This window comes from Marmota flaviventris, chromosome 4 (genome assembly GCF_047511675.1).
Source record: "Marmota flaviventris isolate mMarFla1 chromosome 4, mMarFla1.hap1, whole genome shotgun sequence".
Classification (NCBI taxonomy): domain Eukaryota; kingdom Metazoa; phylum Chordata; class Mammalia; order Rodentia; family Sciuridae; genus Marmota; species Marmota flaviventris.
In genome coordinates this window covers 137123457-137140314 of record NC_092501.1, presented here as the reverse complement: position 1 = coordinate 137140314, position 16858 = coordinate 137123457, and the positions used below count along the sequence as shown (strand labels likewise).

At 32.1% G+C, this 16858-nt stretch overlaps 1 protein-coding gene across 4 annotated transcripts in view; it reads left to right on the top strand.

The window, feature by feature from the left end:
- Nucleotides 1-16858, top strand: part of Nbea (neurobeachin) — a 639704-nt gene that overhangs the window by 57986 nt on the left and 564860 nt on the right. The window lies entirely within an intron of this gene.

Below are 16858 nucleotides of genomic sequence, written 5' to 3'. Positions count from 1 at the left end.
TTTCTTATAATTTAATCATTTTCTTATAAAAATTTTCCCAATTTCCTGAGTTAAATACTTGGGCTTATTTTTATTCTTTGTTGTTTTCTAATGAAAGCCTTTTAGAATAAGAATTTTTTTAAAGTTCTTTCTCATAAGTATATAAATAATACAGTATTTTAAGGAAGTTATATTCTTGCCCTCGTTGTTATTTCCAAGACTTTTCTTTTCATGTCAGGTGTTTTCTGTGAGTTGTAATAATCAGAGAGTAATGTTTTATTGTTCCAGATATCTTTTTAAATTTCTTTCTGTGAATGAGTAAATTTTTTTTTTTTTTTTTTTTTGCCTTTACCTCATCAGGTAATCTTTTCTATTTGTGCTACACTTGCAATCTTAATTTTTTTTAACCTATTTTGGGTCTTCAAATTCTGAATTTGTTATTGACATACCTCACAGTTGTCTTTTCATTAGACTTTATAGTGCCAGAAAAATCTTAGCAATTATATAATTTGGCTTACTCCATTATTATTATTATTATTATTATTATTATTATTATTATTTTTGGATGTGGAAATAGGCTGAGAGCAGAAGTAAACTGATAATACCTAGCACACTGATGTAATGTACTTTTGCACAAAGATTTTAGAGGACTCTTGATGTAGAAGCAGGATTTTTTTTTTCTCTTTTACCTTTTTGGCCCTGATTTGTACTTCTGTGAGAAGCTAATTGTCAGATTTCAGGTAATAAGTTCAAATAATTCAGATAATGGAGATGAGAAAATAAATAATAATTCATTTAATAGTAAGGCTATTGAGAAGCTGAATATTATGATCTAAATTTTTTTACTTACGAAGATGAATTCTGCAGTTATGATTTGAAGTAGGAAGATTTTGTTAGGAGCCAAAAAAAGTAGGGATTTTCAAACTGTTTGGTTGGGAAGCTAGGGAAAATGAAGGTTTGAATCTGAGCTATCTGAGTAATGTAGAAGTATTAGGGCTTGAAAGTTGGAATTGAGAAAAAGACTCCAAAGTATCAGTTTTTTTTTTTTTTATGATGGGGTCAAATGGGTAGGAAGGAAAAGATTTTATTTTTAAGGAGATACAGTAACTTTTTCTTTTCTTTTTTCCCCCATCCACCCTTTTAAACAATGCCTTACATAACAGTGCTAGTACTTTTTCAAGAAGTTGAAGTTTGAGGAGTATGGTACATATTATTTTATATATATATATATATATATATATATATATATATATATATATATATATATGAATGAATTCTTTACTGTTAAAAGGCAACTCTTAGATTTAGTTAATCATATTTGGTTTTAAGTTTTTTTGTTTTGATTTTTCATCCATAATATAAAATTTTTGTTATTTCCTTGGGAAGGGAAGTTCTAAAGAAAGGTACAGAGAAGTGAGATGTTTTAGGCATTATCTGAGCTACCAATATCCTGGATATTGGATTTGGATTAATAAACTTAAACATCTGTTTATTTTGTTTAATGAATCCAGTTATACATACAAATAGGGTTTTTTTTTCCCCCTGAACTCCAGAATTGCAAAATGAAATCCTGGAAGACATAAATAACAAACTTGACAATGAAACTTAAAGTAAAAATGATTACTTCCTATTCCTTTTAACTTATTTTAATTTCCTTCCACAGATAAGCTTTTTATTGTACTTGTCTCATACGTGCAGAAAAATTACTTTAAAAAAGGTAGATATTTATTTTTGTTTACTTTTGTAATATGATCCATATGTTCAGGAGATACGTGAGCTTCTGAATTTAAACCCAGGAATCATTAAAAAACCCAAAGCTAACAAACAGTAACTGTGACTACTTTGAACTCTTCTCAATATTAGTTTTTACTTTTATTTGAAGTAAAGCATTATTTTACTCTATACAACTAAGTGGTCATGTTAAGCAATTTAATAGTGAAAGTTTATTTAATTCAACTCATGTGACCAGCAAAAACAAAAATCATGAGAAAATAAACCTCAAAATCAACATTAGAAAGTTTACATGTAACTATACAAATATTTTACTAAACATTTAAATTTTACATTTAAACCTTTTCTATACAATTGAGAGTTATATGCTTATTATAAAAATGTTCTGTTGGACAAATTCTATATAAACTTATTTGACTAACCATATGAATACCACTGATTTATTTGTACAGATTTTATTTATCCTTTCAAAATGAGCAGGTATAGTTATAACTGAATTTTGACATTCAGGTAAAAATAGAATATAGGCACTATTAGTTTTTCTTATCTGATCTTTGGTTATCTATTATTTGTACATTTGAAAATATTCCTTACACAGTTGGATTTAGTTACAAGAGCACTGAAAAACCATTGAAAGATTTTAGACTAGAGGAGTGACATTATCCCCTTTTTATTCTGAAAAGATCATCTGTTGCAGTGGAAGAGAGTAGATGCATTGTTGTTATTTTATGCTTTAGACAGTTATGTTTTAAACATTTAAATATGAGAGAAAAGTATTTTGTATTCAATAATCTCCGTACCAATTCTGATGCCCTTTGGTTTTTTTGTGTGGATTGAAATTTCCATCATTTCCCTACTGCCTAAAAAACTTACTTATATGTCTGAAGAACTAGCTTATATTTTTTGAAGTAAAAGTCTGTGAACAATGGGTTCTCTTAGTTTTTATTCACTTGTAAAGTTTTTATTTTGCTTTTATTTATTAAGTGGATTTATTATCAGGATTTTCACTGTTAAACTATGAATTAGAATTTAAACAGATATAATTGTTTGGCAGTTAAGACTTTCCATTTTACTTGTTGAATTGGCTGCTAGCAGCTAAGTGTACTTATTACATCTGCTTTATAGTCAGTTATATATCTGTGTTATCATCCATTGTTTTATCTGTTATCATAGTCAGCTTTTGTTAAAATAGTTATAAAATGGGTATAGTGGCTTTGGTATACTGCATATTGCTTTAAATATATTTTAAAGATATGTTTTGAAGTTGGCACTTATTGTGTTATAGCCACTCCCTTTGTTTTCATCTCTCTTCTCTAGAGGTTTATGGATTGTATTTGTAGCAGCATTTGTTATACTCTTGGGCATAGTTATTTCTTATACCATAGAAAGATTGGCAATAGGAATTACTTGTAGAGAGGACTAGTATAAAATAAATAGGAAACAAACAAGTAATTTCCTGTTCAGCTTGCCTTTCTCAGGATCTTTAATTTTATTATGTCTGTGCCTAAATTATAATTTTTTGTGCGTTTTATTAAACAATTATCTAAAAATCATTTATCATGTATGCTAATGGTTAACCACAGAGCTTGGAGGTTATATGACTAGTAGAAGTATATATATGTGTTTTGGGGCTTGGTCTTTCTGGGGTATTTTTTTATATTACAGCGTTATAGTTATACATACTAGTTGGCTTCATCTTGACAAATTTGCACATACATAGAGTTTGATTTCAATTCATATTTCCTTCTGTTTTCGAACCTTCCTTCCTCCCCCCATTCTCCTTCCTCTACTGATCTTCCTTTCACTCATATATTATTTATTTTTGATTGATTCTTATACAAAATGGTGAAATTTACATTTATATTAAATGTTTATATATTTACATAGAATGGTTTTTTAAAGTTAATTCTGCATTTCTTTCCTATTCTCATCCCTTCTTCCCTCTCCATCTCTTCTTCGTATTCTACTGATCTTTCCTATATCTTTTTGCTGTCTGATCCTCCCCTCTGCCTCTCCTTTATTTTATTTTTGGTACCAGGGATTGAACCCAGGGGAGCTTAACCACTGAGCCACATCCCCAGATATTTTTTTATAATATTTTATTTAGAGACAGGGTCTTGCTGAGTTGCTGTGGCTAACTTTGAAACTGGGCTTCCTCCTGCCTCAGCCTCCCAAGCTGCTGGGATTACAGGTGTGCACCACCTGCCTGGCTTCCTTTGTTTTTCTGTACCTTCCACATGTGAGAGAAAACATTTGACACTTGAGTTTTTGAGACTGGCTTATTTGAATTATCATGATGTTTTCCATTTCCGTTTACTTACCAGAAAATGCCACAATTTCATTTTTCATGGCTGGGTGAAATTCCTTTGTGTATATATACTACAATTTTTTAATCCATTCATCTGTTGAAAGGCATCTGGGTTGATTCCCTAATTCAGATATTGTGATTACTGATAATATAAACACTGATGTGATTGTGTGGCTATAGTATGCTCATTTTAGTTCTTTTGGATAATTACCAAGGAGTGGAAAGATGGGTCATATGGTAGTTCCATTCCTAGTTTTTTGAGGAATCTCCATATTGCTTTCCATAGTGGTAGTACTAATGTGAAGTCCCACCAACAATATAGGAGTAAAACTTTTCCCCCACATCCTCATCAGCATTTATTATTATTTGTGTTTTTGATAATTGCCTTTTTAACTGGAGTGATGAAATCATAGTGTAGTTTTTTTTTTTTTTTTTTTGGTATTGGGGATTGAACCCAGGATGCTTTACCACTGAGCCACATATCCAGGCCCCACTGCCCCACTTTTTTCTTTTTTTTAAAGTTTATTTAGAGACAGGGTCTCCTTCAGTTGCTTAGGGCCTCACTAAGTTGCTGATCCTGGCTTTAAATTTGTGATCCTCCTGCCTCAGTCTTGGGATTATTGGCATGTGCCATGATAGCTGGCCATAGTGTAGTTTTGATTTGTATTTCCCTGATTACAAGGAATGTTGAATATTTTTTTCATATATTTGTTGGCCATTGTGTTTCTTATTTTGAGAAATGTCTGTTGTCCATTTATTGATTAGGGTATTTGTTGTTTTTGAGTTCTTTATATATTTTGAATATTAATCCCCTGTTAAGCAGCTAGCAGAGATTTTTTTCCCCCATTTTATAGGCTCTCTCTTCACATTCTTAATTATTTCCTTTGATGTGCAAAAGGTTTTTGACTTGCTGGAATCCCACTAATTCTTGGTTTCATTTTTTGAGTTTTAAGGGGTCTGGTTAAATAAGTCAGTGACAACACCAATATGATTATAGTGTTGACCCTGTATTTTCTTTCAAAAGATGCAAGGTTTCTGGTCCAATTCCTAAGTCTTTATTTAATTCATTTTGATTTATTTGACTTTTGTATAAAAAGGTGAGAAAGAGGGATCTAGTTTCATTCTTCTACATATAACTATTCAGTTTTTTCCAGCACCATTTGTTAAAATGCTACCATTTCTCCAGCAAACATTTTGGCACCTTTGTTAATTGTCATATGGCTGTAAGTATGTGGTTTTTTCTGTGTCTCTATTCTGTTCAATTGGTGTTCATGCCCATTTGATGCCAATACCATGCTGTTTTTGTTACCATAGGTCTGTAGTATAATTTCAGATTAGATATTGTGATCTGAATCACTCTTCTTGCTCAGTATTGCTTTTGCTGTTCTGTATTTTTTATATGTCCAAATGAATTTAAGGATCATTTTTTTCTAATTCTGTGGATAATGTCATTGGTACTTTGATGGAAATTACATTGAATATGTATATTGCTTTTGATAGTTTGGTCATTTTGGTATCTATCCAACATTGTGGGATATCTTTTCATCTTCCAAAGTCTTCTTCAATTTATGTTTTCATTGTTCTGTAATTTTCATTGTAGAGATTTTTCACCTACTTGGTTAGATTAATTACTGAATATTATTTTTTTCTTTTCAGGTTATTGTGCCTGGGATGGTTTTCCTACTTTCTGCTTAGCAGAGTCAGTGTTTGAATATAGGAAAGCTGTTGATTTATAGGTATAGGTCTTATATCCTGCTACTTTGCTAAATTCATTTATCAGTTCTAGATGTTTTCTGGTAGAGATTTTTGGGTCTTTTAGGTATAGGATCACATCATCAGCAAACAGAGGTACTTTGACTTTTTATTTTCCTATTTACATCCCTTTAATTTTGTTCTCTTGTTTGATTACCCTGGTTAGTGTTTTGAAAACTTTGTTGAAGAGAAGTGGTGAGAGTGGACATCTTATCTTTTTCCTAATTTTATAGGAAATGCTTTCAGTTTTTCTCCATTCAGTATGGTGTTAGTTTTGGTTTGTCATAGATAGTTGAGGTAACTTCCTTCTATCCCTAGCTTCTCCAGTGTTTTTAACATAAATGGGTTCTGGATTTTATCAAAGGCCTTTCTGCATCTTTTGATATGATCATGTGATTCTTCTTCTTAATTCTGTTTAAGTGATGAATTACATTTATTGATTTGTATGTTGAACCAGCCTTGCGTCCCTGAGATGAAACCCACTTGATCATGAGGCATTATCTTATTGATGTGTTTTTGAATGTGGTTTGCTTATATTTTTTTAAGGATTTTTGCATCTATGTTCATGTTATAGGTCTATAGTTTTATGTCATTGATGTATCTTTGTCTAGTTTTGTGTCAGGGTTATACTGGCTTCATAGAATGGGTATGTTCCTTACCTTTCAATTTCATGGAATAATTTAAGAAGATTTGTTTGTTTTCTTCAAAGAGCCATTAGAACTCAGCTGGTAATCCATCTGGTCCTTGACTTTTCTTTTTAATTGCTATTTCAATTTCATTAGTATATATTGGTTTATTTAAGTTTTCTATATATTTCTGGTTCAATTTGCATAGAACATATATGTCTAGAAATTTGTCAGGAACTTCTAGATTTTCTGATATATTAGTGTATAAATTTTGAAAATAATTCGTAATTATCCCCTGGGTTTCAGAAGTATTTTTGTTGATATCTCTTTTGTCATCTCTAATTTTGATGATTTAGGTCTTTTCTCTTTGTTTTGGTTAGCTTGGCTAACAGTTTATCAACCTTATATATCTTTTCAAAGAACCAACTCTTCTTTGTATTTATCCTGTGTATTTTTGCCCCCCAGTTCCATTAATTTTGCTCATCTTAATCATTTTGGGTCTTCTACTGATTTTGGAATTAGTTTATTCTTCGTTTTCTAAGGCCTTGAGGTGGAGCATAAAGTTATTGGTTTGAGATCTATTTTTTTGATGTAGGCACTCAGTCCTATAAATTTTCCTCTTAGAACATCTTTCCTACTGTCCCAGAGATTTTTTTTCATACGATTTATTTTTATTTTTTTTAGTCATACATGACAGCAGAACGTATTTTGACATATAATACATACATTGAATGTACATACATCAATCATAATGTCTATTCTATTCTGCTGCCCTTCCTATCCCCCCTACTCCACCCCTCCTCTCCCATCATTTCTCTGTCCCAGAGATTTTGATACATTTTGTCTCTGTTCTCAATTGTTTCTAAGAATTTCTTTTCTCATTCCTTCTTTGATCCATTCCTCATTTAAACGAATATTGTTCAATTTCCATGTGGTTTCTATTATTGTTATTGCTATTTACTTATAGTTTCATTCTATTATGATCTGATAGGATATTTGGGGATTATATAATTTTTTTTTTTGTATTTTCTAAGACATTCTGAGAATATTGTCTATTTTGGCAAAGGTTCCATGAGCTAGTTGGAAGAAGATAAATTCAGCTGTCTGTGGTAAAACATTCTGTAGATATCTATTAGGTTCATTTGAGTTATTGTATTATTTTGGATGGAAATATTCTTTATTGATTTTATGTTTTAATGACTAGCCTATAGGTGATAAGTATGTGTTGAAATCACCTAGGATTATTATATTGGTTGTATTTTAGATTTAATGTAAAAGAGTAATTTTAAAAAATTTGTTATATATGACAACAATGCATTACAATTCATATTAGTAATTTTTTAAATGAAATCGGTACACTGATATTTGGAGCATATATATATATGTATATATATATTTACTGTCATTATATCTTCTTGTTGGGTTGTTCCCTTTATCAGGATATAGTTGCCTTCTTTGTCTCTTCTGATTAATTTTTGCTTGAAATTGGCTCTGTCAGAAACAAGAATAGCTACTACTGCTTGATTTGAGGCTGTTTGTGTGGACTAATTTTTTTCTTTTATCTTCAGCTCAGGAGTGTGTTTGCCTATGAAATGAGTTTCTTGCATACAGCATATAGTTGGATGTTGTTTTTTTGATCCATTCTGACAATCTTTGTCTTGTAATTGGGGAGTTGAGTCCATTACATTCTATTTTGGTATCTCTATGTATTTGTTATTTCCTGCCATTTTGATTTTTTGGTATACTTAATTCTGCCTTGATTCCCATTTAGAAGATTACTCTCTTCTTTGATATTTATGTATCTGGAAGCTTTGGGATTTGTTTTTGGGTTCCTCTGTGTGCCATAATCTTTTTTTTTTTTTTTGAGTATTCTTTGTAGTGCTGGCTTGGTGATCATGAAGTCTTATACTTGTCATGGTAAGTTTTGATTTCCTCCTTGAATTTGAAAGAGGGCTTTGCTGGATAAAGCAATTTTGGTTGGCAATTATTTTCATTTAGAGCTTGATATATCTTGAAAACTTGATTTTACAGTCTGGATTGAGAAGCCAGAAGGGAGCCTGATTGATTTGCCTCTAAATGTAACCTGATGTTTCTTTCCTTCATATGATACTTATTCTTTATGATGTTGAAAACACATGGATTTAAATTGTGATGCTGAGACTAACTTTGCAATATTCAATAGCTTATTCAACTACTATTAACACCCATTTCCTCATGTATTACCCTCATTGCACAGATTTAGATAATTAAAGGGAGCTATATATGTAAATTACTCAATAGATAATATTTATAGCAGCATTCAAGCATTCACAAAATGGTGATTCTCAGTTATCTTGTTTCCACTTATGTATTTCTTTATAAAATTCCATACATATATGGCCCTATTTAAAAAAACACCTATCAGAAATTAATAACTTAGATTGTACCTTTTATAATTTAGATTGTACCCATTTCTAAAAATATTTGCATCAACTCATAGCACAAGATAACCGTAGACTAAGGAAGCAAAACGCTTGTAGGAAAACATAAAAGAAAAGGAGATAATAAAAATATGTAATTATTAAATTTTGATTATTAAATTAAACTTTAACTTTCTGACAGATAAGGCAAAAAAGGATAATACAGTGGCTTACATTACTTTAACTGTCTAGTAAAAGAAAGCATACTGGTTTGTTGGCATGCTTAATATTTCCCTTGAAATTTTGTGATAGGAGAAATGCATTTCTTTAGAAAGGAACATTGTCAATGTAATGCATGATGAAAGTCACTTAATTTAGATGTCTAAGGAGATGAGAAATTGCACTATTTCCTTGTTAAAAAAAAATATTTTTTAAACCAGGAATTGAACTACTCAGGGGCACTTAATCACTGAGCCACATCCTCATCCCTTTTCTGTATTTTAGGTAGAGACAGGGTCTTGCTGACCTGCGTAGCACCTCGCTAAATTGCTGCGCCTGACTTTGAACTCGTGATCCTCCTGCCTCAGCCTCCTGAGCTGCTGGGATTACAGGCATGCACCACTGTGTCCAGCTTACTATATTCTTAAATGGCTTATAATTTAAAGGGCTTTTATATCTCTTTTTATTTTATATTTTCCCTGTATGTAAGTTATAGTAAATGTCATATATAGTTAAGCCACCATAGATTATACAAAAGTGCTATGGTATCTGAGGGGAAGGTATTTTTAATTTTGAAACGAAATTTTCAAAAGGCTTTACTGAGGAGGTAAAATTTAAGTTGAACCTCTAATGATTATTATTTTGAGAAAAGTATAAAATATGTGGGTAATTGTTTATGTGTACATATAAATGTATTTGTCAATGTGGAGGTAAAAGCATGAAGAAAAGCAAGAAAAAGTGAGAGTTATATGTTGGTCTCTGTTTCAGTAAGCTTTTTTGCTCAGTGACTAAAACATTTGACAAGAACGATGTTAGAGGACAAAAATTGTATTTGGGGCTCATGATTTCATATTTCATAAGTCTCTGTCTGTAGATAACTGGCTCCATTCCTTGGGGCTCCAGGTGAGATAGAGCATCATGGTGGGAAAAATGTGATAGAGGAAAATGGCTCACAGGATGACCAGAAAGCAGAGAGACTCCACTCACCAGATACAAAATATATAACCAAAGGCATATTCCATGCCCCACTTTCTCCAGCCACACCCTACCTGCTTTCAATTATCACTCAGTTGCCTAATAGGGATTAATTCACTGATTGGATTAAAGCTTCATAATTCAATCATTTCACCTGTGTATGTTCTCAAATTGTCTCTCACGTGAGTTTTTGGGGTACACCTAATATCTAGACTATAACAGTGACATAGATAAAATTGGTGAATTTAGGAAGATGAGTGAGGTTGGAACTTGGAAGACTATGAATGTTATTAAAGAATTTAATCTTTAGAAAAACACTGGAATTCCTTCCTTCCTTCCTTCCTTCCTTCCTTCCTTCCTTCCTTCCTTCCTTCCTTCCTTCCTTCCCTCCCTCCCTCCCTCCCTCCCTCCCTCCCCTGGGATATCTGTGTTTGGAAAGAGTTATAGTGGCAGGTGGAATTGATGAATTAGATGAACTAGATGTCCCATTTTCAAGCTTAAATCATCTCTAAATAATCTGTTTTATTGTCTGATTTTCTTCGCCATCCTCAGTTTTTTACAGACTTTTATTACATTATTATTAGTTAGATTATTATAGTAACCTACTAGTAGTTACTTTGTAGTCTAATTTGTTTGCAGTCCATCATCATTCTACTTTGTTCATGATTTCCTTTAGTCTTAAAGCTATTTAAGATAGTTGATTTAATTCTGAGTCTTGTAAGTTTAAGTTTTCCCGGTAGATGGGCCATACTTTCTTGTTTCCTTGCATGTCCTATATTATTTTGTTGGGAACTAGACTCCCCCCTTCTCTCCCCCCCCCCCCCCCCCAGTGTAGTAGATAGAATTCCGGTCTTCACACATGCTCGGCAAGTGGTCTACTACTGATCTATATGTACCCAGCCCTGGAATCTGGGCATTTTGAATGTTATAGTATGGAAATTCTCCATATCAGATCCTTCTCTCCCCCTGTGTTTGTTGTTTGTTTAGTGACTTCTCTAAATTATGATGATAAGGTCCAAGTTCTCTATTGTGTGTTATTGTTAAAGTCCGTGTTCTGTTTGGTGGTCACTTGCTTTGACAGTTAACTAAAATTTCTGAAACCAAAAAAAGAAAAAGGAAGAAAATAAAAATAATTTCTTAATTTTTGAGGATTGTTCCGCATCTCATAAAGCCTAAGGGCTATATAGAAGGGAAAGCTTAGGTCCTTATTAGGTCTTTTTTTGAGTAGATCCTGCCTTGGTCATGCATGTGGCTGTCTTAATTCCCCTGTATATATGGAAGCTATGTTAATCAGCTTTTTTTTGTTGCTGTGACCAAAACACCTGTCAAGAATAACTTAAAGGAGGAAAAGTTTATTTTGGGCTCACAGTTTCAAAGGTTTAGTCCTTGTTTGGTTAGCTCCATTGCTCTGGGCCCAAGAAGAGGTCAAACATCATGGCAGAAGAACATGTTGGAGGAAGGTTGCTCAACCCATGACAACCAGGAAGGAGAGAGAGAAAGTGAGGTGCCAGGGACAGTATATAAATCCCAAAGGCAAGTCCCCAGTGATTTACTTCCTTTAGCCATACACCCCCCACCTGCCTACTGTTAGCACTCAGTAATCCATTGAAATGATTAATCCACTGATTAGCTCATAGCTCCCAGAATCTAATAATTTTATCTCTGAGCATTCTTGCATTAACACATAAGCTTTTGGTGTTGGTGGGTAATATAATAAATAAACCATAACAGGAGCTTTAAAAATCCTTATAACCCCACATACCTCCTTTAGTCACTTTGATTATGTCTTTGTTTGAAGCTCTCTCTGTTGCCCCAGGTGGCTGCAGCTAATACTTTTGCCTTCAACTGCTTTCAGCAAGTGGCCCATCCCTGGGAATGCTCCCAGTTGCGTCAAACAAAGGGAATTCTTTGCATCTCTCTTTGAGACAGTTGCCAGACAGGTGAAGACACAGACATAAATCTTTGATAATAAGGTTGACATTGCCACCTCTGGAACTTACAATCCTTATTTGGAGTATAGGCTGCCATCCTTATGGCTGTTTCCAATCTGAGATATATGGGATGGGTAGACAGGTAATTTAAAATTTTACACAAAGCATTAACTCCTATGTTAATCAACTATTTGATTAACATATACATCAAGTATTTCTCTGGTTGTTGTACATTTTTTATTAGATTCCAGAATTTGTTAAAGTTGATCCTGACACTTTTGGCCAACTTATTAGTTGCTTTGGGGAATCTATATAGCCCTAGACTAGCCCACTCTGCCATTCTTTTGGTGATGTCACTCCTAGCTTTCTTTTTCGAAGGAATATGTTATGAACTGATTTCACATGGAAATAGTAAGAATCTGAAAGTAGAACTATGCTTAAGCCTAGTTTAACAACTACAAATTATGATTAGCTTACTTAAATAGAAAAAGTGTGCCCTACGAAGGCAAGAGTATGAATCTCCTGAATTTTTTCCTCATTACCTTACATGAAACCTTAACACATTTTCCAAATAGTAATAGAAGAAATAGTAAGGCAACTGAGTAGTATAACCATGGTTGAGAAAACATTTCTGTCTTTTCATTAATCTCTGGAGCATTAGAAAATTTATATGGCAATTGTAGTAATTAACTGTTGATCAAAAACAAACAAACAAACAAACAAGAATGCTGTGTAAAGCCTGGCTAATGACTTGGGGACTAGACATGGAAGTGAACCTGCTTTCAAGCCTGCATTTCTCCCTCCTGTCTTCCTATCCTCTAATACTGCTATCATCTCCTTGTAAGTTAAATATTGAATATATAACTTATATATACTTGGCAGTGTACTAGTAATATATATAAATGGATAGTAAGAAAGAAATAATCCTTGTTCTGTAGAAGCTTGTTGTAATGTGGGTGATAGGAAGAAATCTGTGAACAACTGTTGTCTTGTGTTTTTACTTAGTCTGGTAAAACAAGATACCAGAGACTGAGTGGCTTAAATCACAGACATTTATTTCTCATAGTTCTGGAGGCTTAGAAGTCCTGCAGTCTAGGTGCTGTAAGATTTGATTCTATGAAATAGCCCCTCATCCTGGCTTATAGATAGCTGCCTTTGCACTGTGTTTTCACACAACACAGAGAGAAAAAGTTCTGATTTTTGTACCTCCTCTTCTAAGCAAATTAATTCCATCATACCTCCTAAAGCCCAAGTCTCCTGATATATCACATTTCTGGTAGAGCTTCAACATATGAATTTTGAGGGGCACAAATATTTAGTCTATAAGATTATGTAGTGATTGCTATGATGTAGATGGATTATCATGGAAGTTCAGAAAAAGATCCTCTTTCTGGGAAGGTCTTTTGGGTGAAGTGGTTTGTAAACTGATATTTGGAAGTTAAAAAATCCAAGGGTTCAGGGAGAATAATATGCTATGCATATATTCTCTTCCTAGTAATGCATATAAAGAATTTTACATGAAGTGAAAAATGACATTATAGAAACCTTTTATCAGTAATTAGAAAAGGGGAAGTAGAGGAAGCAGAAACTAGGGAGTTAATTGGAGCGTGATGAGCAGTTTATTAAGTTTAAACTTTATTGAAGTAAATAAATTGCTAAGAAATCCGACTGAATAATGATTGTTCAGTTTTATTTAATTAATGAATGATGAATTATTCTATATTATCCTAACTAAATAACCTTAGATTTTAGTAACTTTGGTTCTATACTTAAGGAAATCAACAAGATACTTTGTTATTAATTAGTGTTTTCTGGCAGTGTATTTCCCAGTCACATTATATTCCAAAGTTTTAATTCAGTAAACTTTATTTCTTTCATGTAAATAAAAGTTAAAGTTAATCTATATTTATTTTGTATAAATTCACTTAAGACTGACTGTTGAGTCATTGTGGACTGCTTCTCTTGCAGTGGTAATGCCTTTTAGAATTTTCAGTACAAGTCTTGGAGGAAAAGGAAACCCTTAACTCTGCCAATAGAGTGTCATGATGACACATAAAATTCATGGAAATTTCAATTGATTTCTGGGTTTTCTTTTATGCTATGGTATAGTGATTTGACATATCTTTTCTAAGAAGAGTTGTTATTGATATTTAGCTTTTTTGACTTTACTGTCTTACATTCTTTAACTTTCAGGCTGTTTTTCATTTCTTTTTTAGTTTTTGTGTATGTGTTTGAGAGAGAGAATTCTCCTGTAATGCAGTATTCAAAATCTACTTTCTTACTGAAACTACTGTGAACAAATTAGTTTTTCTTCCTACAGATGTTTCATTTCTTATCCACTGAAATCATTCTTTCCTCATTTTGCCCTTCATATTGCTACTATAAGCATGTCATCTCTTTTGCTTCCTTAAGTCTACCCATCTGACTTCATTACAAAGTGTCTTTTCTAATCTAAATTGGAATCCTCAATCTGCCATTTACCTCATTCATGTTGTTTAACTTGACTTATCTTCACTTTTCTCCTATAAGGACAATTATGCCTTTTTTTAACAGGTCTTTCAGATGGAGAATTGTTTAAATAATAAGTCAACTGTTTCTACTTTTTCTTACATGCTTTAATTGCTAATAAAACTATAAAACTACTCATTAAAATGGAGACTATTTGTCTAATATTTAAAGATAGTCATACAACAGTTAGTCTCTAATACTAATGTGTGAAATCTTGTAATAAAAGCTAGAAAGACTAACCCTCTTTAGAGAAAACAGGTCTATATCTACAATAAATATCTCTGCTATTTTTCACCATGAAATCAGAGAACCATAGCCACACTCTTTTGTAATTAAAAGATGTATAGAAAAGGGGCATTGTTTTTGACTATGAAAGATGGCAATGTAGTGTTCATCAGAACGTGATTGTTAGAATTTCAAAATTAATTATTAAATTCCTTTTAAAGCAGATTTTTTTCTTTCTATTGAGACAATCTCTGCTATTATATTTTATAATGACACTTTCTTATACCACATTCTGCTAACAAGGTTAAGACTGGATTAAGAGATCAGTCTAAAAAATACTTAAATGATCTCCTCTTTTAGTGTGTTTACATTTTTACACATTTTTTTTCAAAGGCTCATATATATAACCGTCATTATCTATTCACTTTAGTTCTTTAGTTCTACTTAAGTGTACTACATTATTGATTTTCAACCCTTTTTATTACTTCATGTGATTTATTTTTTGAGAACTTCTTTTAGTACCTAATAAGTGGTTTATAAAGATTCATGATAGTGTTGACTCAAGTCATTTTGTTGTATAATAATAAATAAATAGGAATTCTTTTGTTTTCAGGCATGATAAAAGTGATATTTGAGTTGGTTTAGACCCAAGTAGTATCTGAAAGAGAAACATGATTCACAGTAGATGTGTGTTTGCAGGAAACAAGACTGAAGCTGGCCGAGTTTCCTGGTACTTCAGAGGTGTATCAGATTAGATGACTACATTTTTTACCTGGAAGATGGGGCTGCTAAAGACAGTAGCAAATCTTAATTGAATGCTAACTATATGTCTGCCATTGTGCTTCAGTACTATAACCCAATTATCACATTTAACCCTCACAACTGTCCTGTTAGAAACTTTCATTCCTATTTTGTAGATAGAGTAAGGAGGCTTACAGAAATAGTTCATTCATTAAGGTCTCCTAGCTAGTGACTGTTTTAGTCAGAATCTGAATCCAGTAAGTCTGAGTTCTGAGCCAATCTTTTAATCACTGTTGTAGCTATTTTCATCCATAAGCCAAAAATAGTTGTAGTTGAATTTGTTTCAGATATAGAAGTGAAACTAGCTTTTTATCAGAGAAGGTATCTAGGTCAGTTCAAAGTCAATATTTAGCAGAAGGAATTGTTGTTTATAAAGATGAATTTTGGATTTGTAACAGAGAAAAATATATATGGAGTATAATATTTCAAAATTTGAGAAAAATGTTTAATTTTGAAGATTTTTAATATATTGTTAAATGAAATTTTTATTGTCTGTATTGGCTTATGTGAAGACAAATTTCTTGAATTTGGTTCCTGGGTCCACTACCTGTTTTCTGATCCTTTTCAAGGTATTGTAACTCTGTCTGTGATTCCTTATCTGTAAGATGAAGAGAATTTATAGCTTTTTAATAGATGCTTAGCACTTATAGTAGTGCTAAATGCCATATTAGGTGAGATAGTGGTATTGTTGTTATTTTTTTCTGTGTATATCTTACTATCTACATATATGTATATACCTCACTGATAGAAATTAATTTCAATTCTTGATCCTAATTTTAATTCCTGCCTGTTTCTAATCTTGGTTTTTCTTTGCTTCTTCTTTCTCAGTTACTTATATTTTATGTTCTGTTTTATGCTTTTTATAACTTGTATGTCCATTTTTGTGGAATAATTTAGAGTGTACATACATGTACATCTTTGTGAAATTTAATGCTGTTAGTCCTTAGAATTTTTCTTGTCCACTGATATATCATTGCTCTGAAAACAGTAAGTTCTAGATGTTAACAAATAAACCACTTGTTGAATTAAAAAATGAATTATTATATTCAAAATTTTAGGTTTTCATAAAAGGTTATTATTTTATTACTAATTTTCCATTCTTTAGATTAAAAGGAGGATATCCAGTTTGTCAATGTTCTTTAAGAATGATGCCTATAAATGAATATAATAATCCATGTATAATTTGATCAACATAGTAAAAGAGTATCACTATATTATTTTACTCTGTGTATTTGTCTATCACTACATAAAGTAGCATTTGTTAGGGACAGAAATAGCTCTCAACTCATTTGTCATAATGCTACACATAAGATATGCTCTGTTAAATTAACTTTCTTTATCTCATTTCACATTTTGGCTTTTAAAAGACATCTTTTATAAGACCTTGCATATTTCTGTGCTCAA